This window comes from Strix uralensis, chromosome 6 (genome assembly GCF_047716275.1).
Source record: "Strix uralensis isolate ZFMK-TIS-50842 chromosome 6, bStrUra1, whole genome shotgun sequence".
Classification (NCBI taxonomy): Eukaryota; Metazoa; Chordata; class Aves; order Strigiformes; family Strigidae; genus Strix; species Strix uralensis.
Window position 1 is genome coordinate 7,995,515 of NC_133977.1, and position 15,071 is coordinate 8,010,585.

The following is a 15,071-nucleotide window of genomic DNA, read 5'->3' on the forward strand; positions in this document are numbered from 1 at the left end:
GCAATGGTTCAGCTACACTGACCTGGCTGCAGGGCTGTCACGTTACCCTCTCTTCTAGAAGGTTCTGCAAAATGCCACCCTCAGCTCCAGCTCCAGAGGCTCCACAGGGCTCTGTGCAAGGGGGAAACACAGGATTTGCAGACAGACCAGCAGTATTTCCAGACCTGTAGGGCTAAGCTTGGGTTTTCCTGCTCAAAGACTCTAAACCAACATTTAAAACAGAAAAATACCCCACTGTTTTTTGAAAACTTCTGGACCAGCTCTCAGTCCCTCCACTTTGTCTAAATGTCCCTCTGCCTTTTACTTTTTTTTTTTCCTTGCAAGATCAAGTTTTATCCACAAAGTCATGCACTTTAAAAATGCCCTGAACCCACAAATCACAGTTGCTGTGCCCAGGCACATGATTCATAACCACAATAAAGTTGTCTGAGGCTTGCCTACTCTCTTCTGCATGAACTCTAAAGATTAAAAATGAGATGCAGATTGCTTCTTTTGCAAATATTCTCTGTAACCTTCATGAGAGCTGGGTAACCTTCAGCCTCGGCTTTATTCCTTACCTGCAAAACATGCCCCATACAGGGAAGTTACTGTCTTAGCATCTCCCATGCCTCTCCTCTCTTCATAACTAAGCTGAAGTACAGCAAAATACAAAACCTGTTCACACTCAGAGAAAAGCTCTAGATCCCCCATACAGGGGGGATGTCATGTCACGAGACAACACTAACGTCAGTGTCACCAGATACAGGCTGGAGAAAGCAGTTTCTGGAAACACCATACAGAACAGGAGCCTTCTTAAGGCAGCCCTTGATGTGTTGCTTTTGGGCAGATACTCATTCAGGTTGCACTGCAGGAAAGAAGCACTCCAAAAGCCTACAATAAGGCTGGTCACAATTAGGAGGCGACAAAATTGCCTGACATGCTTCAGCTAAAGCAGCAGACAGCATGATGTTCACATTTGAATACTCCCAAAGAGATTACAGTTTTAAAAGACGGCACCAACTACATCAGGGGCCAGTGTCTGTGATCCATCAAAAAAATACTGCTCCCAAAATGGAGTGCTTGCATCTTCAAAATTAATCTTTTCAACTGGAAATACAGGAGATGCTTCCACACACAACAGCAGCCCCCCTTGGGCCAGTCAGGGCTTTCACTCTTTTCATACCCATAAGGACTCACTGAGGAAGTGTGGGTGAAGTCAGCATGAAGGAAACAGACATCTGCTCCTGACTTCCATCAAAAAAAAAAAAAAAAAAAAAAAGAAAAAGTAATCAGAGCTTGCACCTACCCCATATAAACTTACCTAGCATGCAGCTTGTCCAAATAACCTGCGGGGTCTACATGGTGCATCCCCCGTGAAACCAGGCAGTCTCTCCATGTACTGCTCAGCTGAACTTAAACTTCTTCCCCCAGCAAACAGGTTGCAAGGCTCACCCAGCTTTAAACCTGCTGCTTTCATTGCAACCACATGATACAGAAGAGAGTTTGACTCCAAGGGTCCCAACAGTGGTGCCCTCCTACCAACAGAAGCATGGTCTACAGGACTCCCCCATTTCTTTTTGATTGCTCTCTGGCCTTTCCAGACAGTGTAAATCCATCCATCAGATCCTAGCAAGGAGCTGTGTAGGACGACTGGTAAGCTGCTTGTTTGCACATTTGTTTTTATCATTTTCTTGATTAGAGGTTTTTGCTTCATTACAGTAGCCAAGAAAATGCAGAGCTGCTTCAGCTGAGGTGCAGCAGAACACACTATCTTTTCCTTTACCTTCTTTTCTTTCAAACGATTGCAGAACACAGTGAAAGAAGTAACATTTACCTACAGGGACAAATAGGCTCCAGGATTTCTCCAAACTGCAAATTATTATTTGTTAATGATTAGCAGTGCTGTAGAAACAGACCAAACACTTCAAACTCAGCTCTAAATTTTGTTATGAAATAGTCTTAAAATGAAAGGTGCTCTCCCCTGTACTGCACTTGTAAAAAAACAAAATCACTTTTGTCTATTCAAGTGAGACCTGAAAACCATTTAAAAAAGGGAGGGAATTGCCCATGATGAGCTGAAACAAACAAGACAAGTTCCTGCGCTACAGTACTTTTGTGAGACTTGCTTCTTCCATCTCACATGGTGACAGATGAACACTGAAAGCAATTTTACATCTTGTCCTGTCAGCACAGGAGACACCTAATAAATCCCAAGATGTAGAAAACACCCAGAAGGCTTTTTTTCTGTTTCTTTTGGCTGCATAATTACAGGCAGGAGTTACAACACTCACACTACCTCCCCCTCTGCCCTTGCAGAAATAATAGGCAAATAACGTGAAAAATACAAAATATACCAGGGGAAAACCTAATTGCTACGTTTTGTGTAAATATAGGACATCTTTCAGGCATCTGTCTGGCTTGTACAGGATCTGGTGCTATTCTTAGCAGAATGGCTTGATCCAAGTAATTCATTTTCTTAAATGGTTTATTTGCATAAGACTGTGAGACACCTGACAGCAGGCAAAAAGCAGCCGCAGCAGCAGGTGCTGCACTGATCTCAGGCCTTGGTGCTGATTAACACCAGCAGAGATGCTGATCCCGAGGAATACATAATCACTGCTCATGGCCCACAACTATTTTCCCAGCCCCGGTACCTCCTTCTCTGCCATGCACAACAGGCACTTCCTTTTCATCCTCAGACAACACAGCAAAACCAAAGGGCCTACCATGGGATGGCAGCCTGGGGCTTCTGCTGCCCACGCAGCCTGCAACAGCACTCCAAAGGGCCTGGAAGGGGAAAACAAAGACACCAGACCCTGCTGGCAAATTTTCTGATGGATTTAGCAAGGCCAGACTTCACACAGGGGAAGCATTAATCCCATGGAAAGCAAGAAGAAATCATGGAGATGTGCTGCTGTGTGATGTCTTCCCAACTCTTCACACTGAACCAAAGCTGAGGTTCCTCAAAGCTGGGTGCTCGCACCACTACCCTAACTGGCTATTGTTTTAAATTTGGTAGGCATTACCCTCCCAGACAACCTGACTAGCCTGACCAAAAAGAAAGCAAACCCTCCACCATATGCTCACTATTACTGCCAACCTCCAAGACCAGCAGTAATGAGAACAGCGTAAAGGCTTTCCAGTTGCCATGTTACAGATGTTGCTTGGTATCTTTATGGTGCATTTCTGTGACTCAAGAGCTTGTTTGCTGGCTGTTACAAATGCATGTGGGTGCAAGTCTGTTGAAATCAATGGAGCTACAGCAATTTCGAAGATAAATAAGCATCTGACCCTGGTGCTTCAAGCTTTCTAGCACAAACACAACATGCATAATTGCGTTCTGACATGAAGAGCTTAAGCACAGCAATCTTCAGGCCCAGCTCCTGCTTATGAAAATGCATAACTGTTAATACAAAAATACTGGCAGAATCAGTCAGAATTGTATTCAAAAGTCCAAACTTTCTAGGTCAGCTCCCACAACCTCACATACGAAACTTGCTTTTGTATTTGCTTGAGAAAAGCAACAGCTTTTCATCCAAAGCAATAGATTCCTACTTGATGGGTTGCGGTCCATATTTTCTCCTTCTGAGTACATTATAATGTGCCTCAGATGCATGTACCCCTGTTCTAATTAGAAATAAAGTATAAGTTTATGCACACTGTCCATACTGTTACTGCTTGTACTATGGAGCCACTTCTTAGTTGTTAGATCAGGATAAGCTGTTAATTAAGATGTACAGTGGAAACAGGCACTTTGAGAGAAGAGAAAACAAAGCACTGCATGGGGCTCAGGAGATTGGAGTCTAATCCCGGCTGGGCCACAGACTTGCTTACTGTCTGCAGATAATATTAATGTCTTGAGACGTGCCTCATTTCTCGCATGCAAACTGGAGATACTAATGCTCTCTTTGTACTTCAGGAATGGATCTCCAAGGAGGCTCCTCCTTCACCTTCTGTCTGCCTCAGCTCTGGAACCAAACACCTTCACAAAAGATTAACATGGCATTTTTCTGGCTCCTCAACTTGGCCCCCTAGTCACAGGGAAGGCAAAGATGCAAGGCTGTAACTGCTGGGGAACATGGGCTTCCCCCTACCCAGTCTTCCATGAGTTCAAACTCATTTGTGATGTAGTGCAGGTTTGTTTTTGGAAACAGTCAACCCCTGCACATTCCCATTCACCTCCCATTCCACTTCCATAGCAAGGATTTTTGGGCTGGCACTGTTCCCTGACAGGTGTTTTTCCAAACTAGCCCCAGGTCCAAAAGCCTTTCTCCAATGCAAACATTCAACCATGCAGAGCCTTGCCCCCCAGCTGGCTCCTATCCCCTTTGCACATATTCTCATAACCTTTTCTATAGGAAGATCATTATTTAGTTCAGCAGGTGCTCCAAGGAAAAAAAAAAAAAAAAAAAAGAACAAAAGGTTACAAAGTTCTGGGTTTCAAACGTAGCACCATTGTGATGCACGTATCTTCCCTAACTCTGAGCTTTTGATTCAAATAGTTGGCAAGAGCAGTCTGAGTGCGACAGCTCAGCTAAAGAGCACACGCATCTGTTGAATTCTTGCCTACAGTTCTGTGTCACAGCCAAATCTCTCCTAGGACTGCACTTAAAAACTGAGGATTGAGGCTTTCACATTTTCAGCCACATGATTTCCCTCGACTCTTACTCAGAAGAGGGGCCTTTGGAAGCCTCAGCTCAAAGCAACCACCGCTGCAACATCAAAGCATGAGGTAACAGCGTTTGTATCAGTGTCTAGCAAACCAAAGCACCATGCTGTACAGCATTTGGATCATAAACCTATCTGATGGAGAAAAACAGCAAAGCGTAAACACAGCCCCCTGCGCCAACAGTGGTTAAATAAGGATGACAGTGACATGGACCTCTAAAACAAGTATTTTCCTTTTTTTTGGTCAGGATCAAAACATTATGAGTTCCCATTCATGCCCAACTCTCTCAACTCCTAGGCTGATGTTCCCCATACTGAATCAGACTGGACTCCCTAGAAGCATAGGGCTTTCATCAGGATTTGAGACTAGAAATTATAAACCAAATGACTTGACAAAGTTATTTCAGCTACATGTAAATATCTAGAGGAGAGGTAACAGAAGACTTCTGATTTGTGTATCCTAAAAAGTGTTTTGTTCATACAGTAAAATAACCAGATGATTATAATAGTAGAAAGGCAAATCAGTTCCAAGAAAAAACAGTGAAGTTTTGATAAAAGTTTTAAAGTGAAATACCTCCTGCCATTATACATTGCTCAGACAAATGAATTGAAGCTCAGACAAATTAACTGAATTCTACAATCCACCTGTCAATGTCTGAAAATCAAGAATTTGGTGAATGGCTCCCATTAATCCCATATGCTTCGAAGGTGAGAAGCAACATTAAAAGAGATACTGCAATGCCTTTAGATAATGAGGCATGTTTATGCCTGCAGCAGTTAAGAGCTAGAAAAAAAAAAATTATTCTTCCTATAACTGTTATCTCTTTTCTCTCAGGATGTCGTCCCTTTTCTCTTAAAGGCCCAGCCCTATGGAAAATCTGACATTCCCTTTAGGCAGAGCTGCAGTGAGACCCTCCATACTGCCCTATCAGACTGAACAGCTTTAACCCTGGTTCTATTGTAGCTCTTCTCCACTGGTACCAGTAACAAGTGACTATGGGAGAAAGGAAAGACTCTTGACATACCACCTGTTGAGTTGTAATGGTTCCAGAAACGTGTGAGGACAAGGAACAGAGATAAAAATCTATGAACAGGATATGAGTCGGGAGTGTAAGTAACAGAAAAGCTTCTATTTCTGAATCCTACACACCGAAATGGTTTTGCCCCACCAGTAACAAAAGATACTCAAGTCATAAAGGCATTACAGCCAGTATGCTCAAAGGCTGCAAGTGAAGCAAACCTTGTAGATCATCTACAGCTGGGAAAAAAAAGCAACCTACCAAACAAACCCACCCAAAACAAGAAAAGCTTTGGGGAATAGAAACTTTTATCCAGGTCTTCACCACTCACCTGCAAACCTGCCTGTTTTTCCTGCTATATCAGATAATCTCATAAAAGATGTTTTCTCTTTCTTAAGAGACTTGTCTTGCTTAATTTAAACTTTTCAGGTTAGAATTAAAGGGCATAATGTCTCTGCTTTAATACTGTCTCAGAAGACATCACTGCTGTATTACAAAGAAAAGGCCTGGCTCCTACTCCCATTGAAGTCAAGAGCAAAACTTCCACTCATTGCTGTGGAGAAGGATCTAATCAAAATTGTTATTATCCTACTGCCTTCCAGATTCCTGGTAAGGTATGCAGGAGGTAACAAGGGATATGTTTTTACCCCATTGAATTACTAAAATAAGGATGAAAAAGAAAGTATTCTAAGGGCCTACTGGCTGGTCTAGTCATTTATTCCACATAAATGAACTGCATCACAGAGTGTTTGAAGACTGAGCATTAAGTAGAAGCAGACGCTTGCAGTTCTACAATATGTTGTTTCCTTTTAAAAAAGTTGTGTACCACCTGTTCCTTCCATTTGCTGTTTTTTTTCCTGAAGACATTGCTGGCAATGGAATTAGTCATTAAAAAAACCCCACAAACACTTACTTGGTTAACTAACTAGCACTCGGGAGCTGCTGGCGTCAATAAGAACAACTTCCTCAGATACTCCCTCAATAAATATTTTTCTGGCCCTGCCTCTGGGTTTCACATCTGGTGTTTGGTAGAACATTAACTCAAGCATTTTCTATCACTCAGACAACTGCTGCTTTTTAAACTCTGCGCCTTTATACATTATATGTAATCTCAGACAATGAAAAGCAAAGTGGCCCTTAAAAAGAGCACCTATTTCTGTATATTCATAATCTCAGGCTTTGAATTATTTGAGCAAGTGGGGTTTGGACATGTAGTCTGAATGCCCAGATGCACCTGAAGGAGAACAAAAACAACAACCCGGTTCTGCTGCTGTGCAGTATTGACATACTCGTGCTGTCTTCAGTAGAGCCATGCCAATTAGAAATCTGGTCCATTAGACTTAATACTGCAAGCATAGCTGGTTCAGAGTCATATGGGTGCCAGCTGGTTTGCCTGCACTACTGGAGAAAAGATACTACAGCCACAACCTTCATTCAACACCTCCCACTTCATTTCCTCCCTGGCACAGGACCTAGGGCAGACGGGCTTCCCTGGTCTCCATCCTACCCATAGGCTTCTGGGAAAGAAGGTGTCACACCGGCAGCCTTCTCGCTTTTCCACGTTCAAACACAAGGAGCATCACACAGGTCTGCCAGGCGTGCTCTCAGTCCACAAGACAGAGCCGGTTAACATCGCAGTTTGACGTCCTCCACCCTAAACTGCTGGATGCAGCCCAGGACATGTGCTTTTTTAACTCTTCAGCATACTGGCCAGACCACAGCCCTCCTGCTGCCCAGGGCTAACAGGATTGCCTACTGAGACTGCAAGGCAGTGCGCTGCACATCCCAGCAAAGCGTTGCTCAGGGCAAACACCACATGAGATCTCTAGATGGAGAAACTCTCCCTCTCTCTGCTCCATGCACTGGAGTGCTCCTTATGAGAGGAGCCCTTGGAACAACAATACAAGGAACACTTCTAATCAACTGGATTTTTTTTTTTTTTTTGTAAGCTCAAGGTCATTTTGACTTCAACGTGAACAGCCAAGGCTCAGTCGAAATAGCTTCTGCCTTACATGAGAGAGCAGTCCCTTGGTATCTACCAGTCCTTAGCATCAAACCAGAGGATGCTGGATGTGACTGATATCCATGCCTTCAACAGGGAAGCGGGTCTGGCTTTCTCTTTTCTTTTTTTACTTTAGCACAAAGAGAAGAATGTCACACAGGAAATCTGTAACAGAGAAAGGAGCAGGCCTAAGGATAACATCCTTGATGTTTGGTCATGTGGAATGTCCTCACTCCCCTGTACCACACACGTGGCATCACTCTCCTCAGGAACCTCTGGTGTGGGAGCTCTTAGCATTGCTGAATCCCTTCACACTTTCTGTTTCTAGCAGCAGAGTAGGAGAGACTGGTAATGATGAGTATATGTCAGCGGCTCCAGAAAACAACTTGATGTGCATAATCTTTCACTGGGAACTAGAAAGCCAGTACACCGTGGTGCCACGACACTTAGATTTCTCCAAGAGATCAGGTGTTTCATTACAGTAATTTTATTTTCTGTGCTATAGCAGACCACTTTTACAAGATAAACAGCCCAAAAGAGCAGCAATTTTAAAGACAGAAGCACAAAAGACTCCATAGTATAAGTGGTGATCACAGTTCTCATATCACTCTTTTAACAGTATAGACGTAAATGCTCAGCTAGATCTGTCTGTTTACAGGGCTTGTAAGCTCACTCAGTTTCTTCATACCTCACATTCGACAGAGAACAGGTGTCCAAAACCCAAAAGCTTTTTCTAGATTCAATGGAAAGAAAGGTTCTCCAGAAAATGGCTCAACCACACATGATCTGCAGAGCCCTCCTGAGGTGCCCATCTACAGACTCTGCTCTCCGCAGGAGGAGAGCAGGGCAAGCACACTTCTTGCAAGCAGTAGCCACGCACAAGGGCCTAATGTTAAGCTAGGCAATACAGATCTTTGGGCTTTTGAAAAAATTCTCTCCATTTTTTTGTTCATACCACATTGAAATTCACCATGAATTATTACAGGTCTGAGAACCATTTCCTGCACACACACATGTTCTTCCTGTGAAATACGCTGATAAGATTTAAAAATAAGTTTTGTTTCTTTTTTTTCAGATTTTCAGTAAAACACAACTGCTGTGCTTACATTTCATGTTTTGTTTGAGGATTTGGGTTTTATTGCCCTGCAAGTGTGAAAAATTAGGTAATATTTAGGTTCAATATATGCCTGAGCTTGCAGAGACAGGTCTGAGACAAATGGTCTTGCTTTCATTCCTTTGTGCAAGATACACAACTGCTATGTGATGAGGAAGAAGGGTGAGGGTACTTTGGGGGAGTCCAGAAAGTGATGCAAGAGTCAGACCAAGAAATGCGTGAAGATTTCTTCTGTGCTATTAAATGGGTTGTGTACTAGATTAAGTGATGGTTCTAAGGAAAGCTATCAAGACAAAAGGGAGAGCTGAACATTTAGTGTGCTGGGAAAAGTCAGGTGATCTGAACATGCCTTAGATTCACACAGGAGAAGAGGGAAGGAGAACAGTATCAGATGGAGGAACTAACACAATTCAAAGTTTAAAGTGTTTATTCAGTCTTGGTCTGGGGCTGCTCCTGCAGCCTGCACTCACTGTTTGATCAGCTTACTAAAATGGGATTTAGGCAACTGATTATTTAATTACAAGAAGCTTTTTTGCTCTCCATTTATACAAGAACAACTCTTCTCCACATGACAAATTGTGAGCAGCTCAAACACAGCTGAAAGTACCCATATTCTGGGTACTGGGAGAATTGGATTACTACTCACTTCTAAGAGTAGACAGGAGTTTACCTAGCACTTTCAGCCAAGAGCTCACCAGCCTGCACTGACTTTCCTGGTTATACACATCACTGTTTGTGATGAGCTTTTGGTAAGAGCAGACAGCATATTCAACACCTGCCATCAAGACATTTGAAGCTCAGACTAGCACCAGTGAATTAAATTGCAGAATGAACTCTCCTCAACTTCACTGTTGCTCTTTGCAAAGAGCACCCACCAAACAGCTTTGCCTACACTTCAAGTTCAGACCTTCAAATCGCTGTCTGCCATTAGATTTACTGGACTCAGCCTCATTACAACTTTGAAAGGCCTGGCTCTTCCTGACCATTTAACTTTTTGACTAATTAATCATGTTCAATGACATGCAGAGACTGATAAGCAGTAGCTAAAAGAAGTGTCTTGTACTGACTGAAATCAAAGCTAGACCTTTCTTGCTGGACAAGGATTAATACCATAAGCAAGACCCCTGGCAGTTTCATCTCAAGTACGTTGACAACTGGAGGCTTGCTGATAAATTTTCACACCTCACCTGTTTCTCTCACTGCCTTTCACAAACACACAAGACAAGGCTTACATGACTGCAGCAATTCCTTTTTAGCATCTTGAAAATACAAACAGTGTGTCTGCCCTGCAGCCCGTCACAGTTATAACGCAGTATTTCAGAGCTGATGACAAACACTGCACTCTGACATACCCAGCAGATACTGCCGCTCTGCACTGAAATACTGCTGCTCATTCTCCTGCTGTGGACATGTACTCTAGACACTAGATTCATGCCTTCAGATGTAGGAAAAGAACCTCTAAGAGAGAAAAGAGGGGCTGCAGTAAGAGCAGCAGTGTTGGGCCAGAAGAAACTGTCCCCAGTACACAGATGCAGGCAACATATGTCCCAGTTTTTACTCCATTCCTCACCCTGAAAGAAGGACAAGAACCAGCTCCAGGAAATAACAAAACTAAACCTATGACTTCATCATGGCTGTGCAGTGTCACCAGATAAATCTGGTGCTTGAAAACTTCAAGAAGCTGGGATCAGCACTCTTCTTGGCTGAAGAGGAACAACCAAATAATTGTCCTTGCAACAACCACTGGATAAAGTGAAAACGGTATTTACCGGGGCTCTTTGTGTTGTTTTTCACTTGAGCCATTTAAATAACCAAAAGCTGCCTGCACCCATTACATAAACCCTCCTCTGAACAGATAATGCCAGGGTGCAGTGGAAAATCCAGGGATCAGCATTTCTTTGCATCTGTGCTGCGTTGCAAATTCGCGTATTCCGTAAACAACTTCAATAAAACATTTCAACAAAGCAGAGCGACGAACCCTCAAACATGGTGAGCATGTGGTGACTGACAGACCAGTAATCAGCACATGTTGCAGAGAACATTCTTGGCAATGATGAACCCTAAATTTGAAGTGTTAGAAGAGAAAAATGCCACATCATAGGTTCAGCTTGCAGTGCCTGTACTCAGCAGCACCAGCTTTTGGATAGCTCAACTTGTACTGCCGATATGACATTTCCTACAGAAAACTGACACCTGCACAAAAAAGCTGGCAAAAATCCCAATGCATTTTTATTTTCACTTAAGTTTCCACCTCTGTGCCATAAACAACCTCACTGTACAGCCCAGGAAACGTACACATTCTCTTTGCTTAAAACACCATCAAGACACAAAACACTTGTACATGCAGACATAGGAGGAGTCCTTGTCAAACTATCCAGTTTTGTTCAAACAAGCCACAGAGGTTCATGAGGCAATCCATCCTAGTAAAGTCATGATGTACAGCATTTCCAGACCAACAAAAACAGAAAGCCCACCTTCTGGTGTTGTCACGTTGTCAGTCACAGGGTATTTTATTTAGCTCAGGTTTCCACAATCTGAAACAAAGCAAAAGCTCTCAGTTAGTGGCAGCTACTAAAGGGCAAAGGTTCTCATTTTATTAAACGAATTAAACACTCATGAATTGCAACATGCGATTAGCAAAATACCAAAAGCAGAGAAGGAAGGTAACGTGTGCAAAGTTATACTAAACTCTCCTTTCCAGTGACTAGGACCTCTCCTGCCATCATAGCTTACATCCCTTCATATGCATCAGGCCATGTCCCACTGAAGAGCTTGGGCCTTCAGAAGGCCTGTTCTTATCTAAACTGAATATCCACAGAAAATCAGGTTCCACTGAAACACAGGCTACACTGATGGTTTCTGTCAGGATCAGAGTTTCACAGAAACAACTAAACCCCTTCTCCCTTTACAGAAAGATGATATGCAGGCAGAAGACCTTTCATGTATTTAGATCCACTACGGATGTTTTACCAAAAATTACAAAAAGATAGTAGCAGCAACAACCAAAAGTACAAGGAGTCAGCAAACAAAGAATGTATGTAATATGACTTAATTTACTAAAAGCTTCCTTGTTTCCAGGAATCCCACACTTACACCACACAGTAAAAAATGATGTGCTTAAGAGGCTGCAGGCCACACTGATGGGACCTATAAATTGAATATCATGTACCACAGAAAAGCTTCAACAAGGAAGTGCTGCTGAGCAGTCACACAGGAGAATTCTCTCTGGTGCTACAGCTGTTTATAGCATGACCTTGGGCACATCCTTAACTACTTTGTGCTCTAGTTACTACCACATCTTACAATGAGTGTAATATCATCGCAACAGCATAAATGAGGATTAATTACTGCTTTGCTAATCCTGGGAAAGGCTGGGCATGGGAGAAGTACCTATAAAGTGCAAATTGTTGGTATTTATGAGTTGCATTGAATTGCTCAAGAAGGAGGGAGACCAGACAAACTTCCCTTCTCAGCTTCAAGCTGACAGCCAGCAAACACACCATTTTCCAGTACTATCACCCCTAATCAGCATGCACCCTACCTGCAGAATTAACTTCTGCCAGAATGTGGGCAACAAAAATCACAGCTGAACAAAGCTGTATAAGACGTTCACTGCTTGACAGGGGATGGGTGAGGAGATTTAAATGCTAGCAGGAATAAAAGCACTTTGTACATCTAGTCAACTTTGCTATGTCTCACTGTACTCAAGAGCATGGGGATTGTCACTGAAAGCAGTGGGAGTCTTGTTTCTGACTTTATCAAACTTAGAAATGAAGCGTTTCATTTTACAGAAAGGTAGTGAAGAGCAGATTCAGTGTCTTGCCAAAGTTCACATGAGGCACTGGCTGAATCATGAGCAGAAAGCAAGGATGCCGTCCCTACCTCCTGCTTTTAAGCATGGGGCAACTTTCTGAAACCAAAAAAAGACTAAATCTGTATTGCACACTGCTGTCACAACTGAGGATAAAGATGGAGGTACAACCAGGAGAAAAGCAGAAGAAAACTCATGATCAACTATTTGTTTTTTTCCTCCCAATACCAGAAAATGAAAAGTCAGTTCTTACAATATGCTGCCCAGGCGTGGTCCCTATTATCTTTGGTTAATTCCATATGTCTGAGAAGGAAATCAACTCTAAGCCGGTTAGACTTGCTAAATGAGATTTGTCTAAGGCCCCACCCCCAGGTGCACTGTCATGCACCAAAGATTTGGCATTCTTTAGGAAGATGCTGCTTGTCCAGGCACTGTTCATAATGGTCAGCAAAACACAACCACGTAACAACTCATACATAATATTCCCGTCTTGAGCAAGACCCCATTCAGCACGTCCTAATCTCTGAGGAACTCCTAGTCCATATCCCAAGCAAGACATGAGTAGGGAATGTACCAGCAGCATCCCTTTTATAAAGCTTCTGATAAGTGTACGATGGACAAGCACACAACCCTGACATCTTCAGCAAGCAGAACTTCCAGCACCTTCAAGGTCTGGTCCACAATGTTTAGATTAATCCTAATATCCTGGGTCATGATAGAAGGGAAACAGACTTGTTCCTAGCAAGATAATAGGGCTGTGAAACACCAGACACCTATTAACTTTTCTGAAACAGTTGCACTCAGTTAATTCTGCTTTAGGAACCTCAAGATATTCAGAATCACAACCCTGACTCATGCAAGCCTGTGGTGAACACCCAGGACACATTTAGGAAAAGACTACTAATAAATAAAGTACCATGCCAACTGCTTGACTCAGAGAAAACACAGTTAGCACTGCTACATGTTGGCATTTTGTCTTCTGAGTACTTGTTGGCTAATAAAATCAGGAGTTATTTTTAAAGAAGATGACTATATTGAATAATTTATCTACCCCTTTCCTGTAACTACAGTGGCATTTGCTAATGCTCTCAGCTTTTATGTGAAGTTGGTGTTCCTGCAAGGAGACACACTAACAGATATGCTTAGCAAAGTCTTTCACTAACAGTTTTCCTGTAACATGCAAGACAAAAATGAAGTTGTCCAGTATTTCCCATCTTTCAGCCTACACCAGCCCTGAGAGAGGGGCATGTGCTACAAAGACAGCTGTGCTTATCCAAAATATCCACTGGCACAGCTGGACACATCAAGATCTCCTAACACCCTGGGTACGCCTCATTTCAGAAGATGGAGATGGTTTGGCTAAAGGGGAGAAACTCTTTGAAAATCGGAAGGCAGGAGATGGATTGGGTAATGGTGATCATGAAATGACACCACCGACTATTCCAATAGAAGGAAGGAATGAGTGCAGCAGATTAAGGGTAGTGAATCTCAAAAAAAAAAAAAATATTTCAAGCAACTCTGCACAGGTCAGCAGGACTTCATGAGAGGCCAAAAGAGTGCAGGAAAGCTAGAAGTGCTGGAGATGCAACAGAGATAAAGTTAAACTATGCTGTGGCAAAAGAAAGCTGGGACATCAAGTAACTGCAGTGCTGACCAAAACAGAGATACACGTTTGAAGAATATTAAGAAGAGACTCATGTAGGTAAGTCAGCTGAAACAGGTGAAATTAAACTATTTTTTTTATTATGTGAAGAAGAAACAACAACGAACCAACCCCCAAACCAAAACAACCACACACTAATGGATGAAACCACTGACACTGTGAACTCACAGGAGATGAGGGAAGTCCTAAAGCGCTGCCTGAAGGTGCCCAGGACCACCATAAAAAGGAAAGAGGATGATGACCACACAGGGAACTAGAGACCTGTCAATCTAACTCAGATTCCTGAAACAAATTGTTAATCAATTATAAATACCCGGAAGATGGTTAGATGATCACAATCAGCAAATCTGCTTCTGTAAAGAAACAGCCAAGACAAACCGGCCTGATCTAGTTTTCTGTTACAGTATAGCATATTTACTGGAAAAAAGGCAGCACAGACATGCTATACTCTTCAGGGGTTTGAATGAGTTCTCAGAGGGGTCAGTCTGAGGCTCACTTCTTTGCAATATTTTGTGTGACTAGCCAGAAGAAGCACTGACCCGAGAGAGTTTACAAGTATTTCATTATGTCCAAAATTGACACCATGAAAGTCAACGATGCAAAGTGCTGTAGTAATACTGCTGCAGAGGCAGCAAAAAGAACCATTTTAGCACACAGCTTCATCTACCAACATCTTAGTTGAAGCCCAACAGGCTGAGCCCAGGTACACGACTTTGTACAGGAAAGGCTGGAGTGAAAACCCACATTTCTCTCTGCTGTGCTGACTCTTAGGTGGAGGCAGTCACACCCCACAGAAAAGCCAAGTAAACAACTGG

At 42.7% G+C, this 15,071-nt stretch overlaps 1 protein-coding gene across 19 annotated transcripts in view; it reads right to left on the reverse strand.

The window, feature by feature from the left end:
* Positions 1 to 15,071, reverse strand: part of MAP2 (microtubule associated protein 2) — a 239,569-nt gene that overhangs the window by 180,862 nt on the left and 43,636 nt on the right. For all 19 annotated transcript variants that reach the window (XM_074872623.1, XM_074872637.1, XM_074872635.1 and 16 more), the window contains exon 2: positions 11,257 to 11,316. The gene's annotated coding sequence lies outside the window, so the exon portion shown is untranslated. The remainder of the gene's footprint in view (positions 1 to 11,256; positions 11,317 to 15,071) is intronic.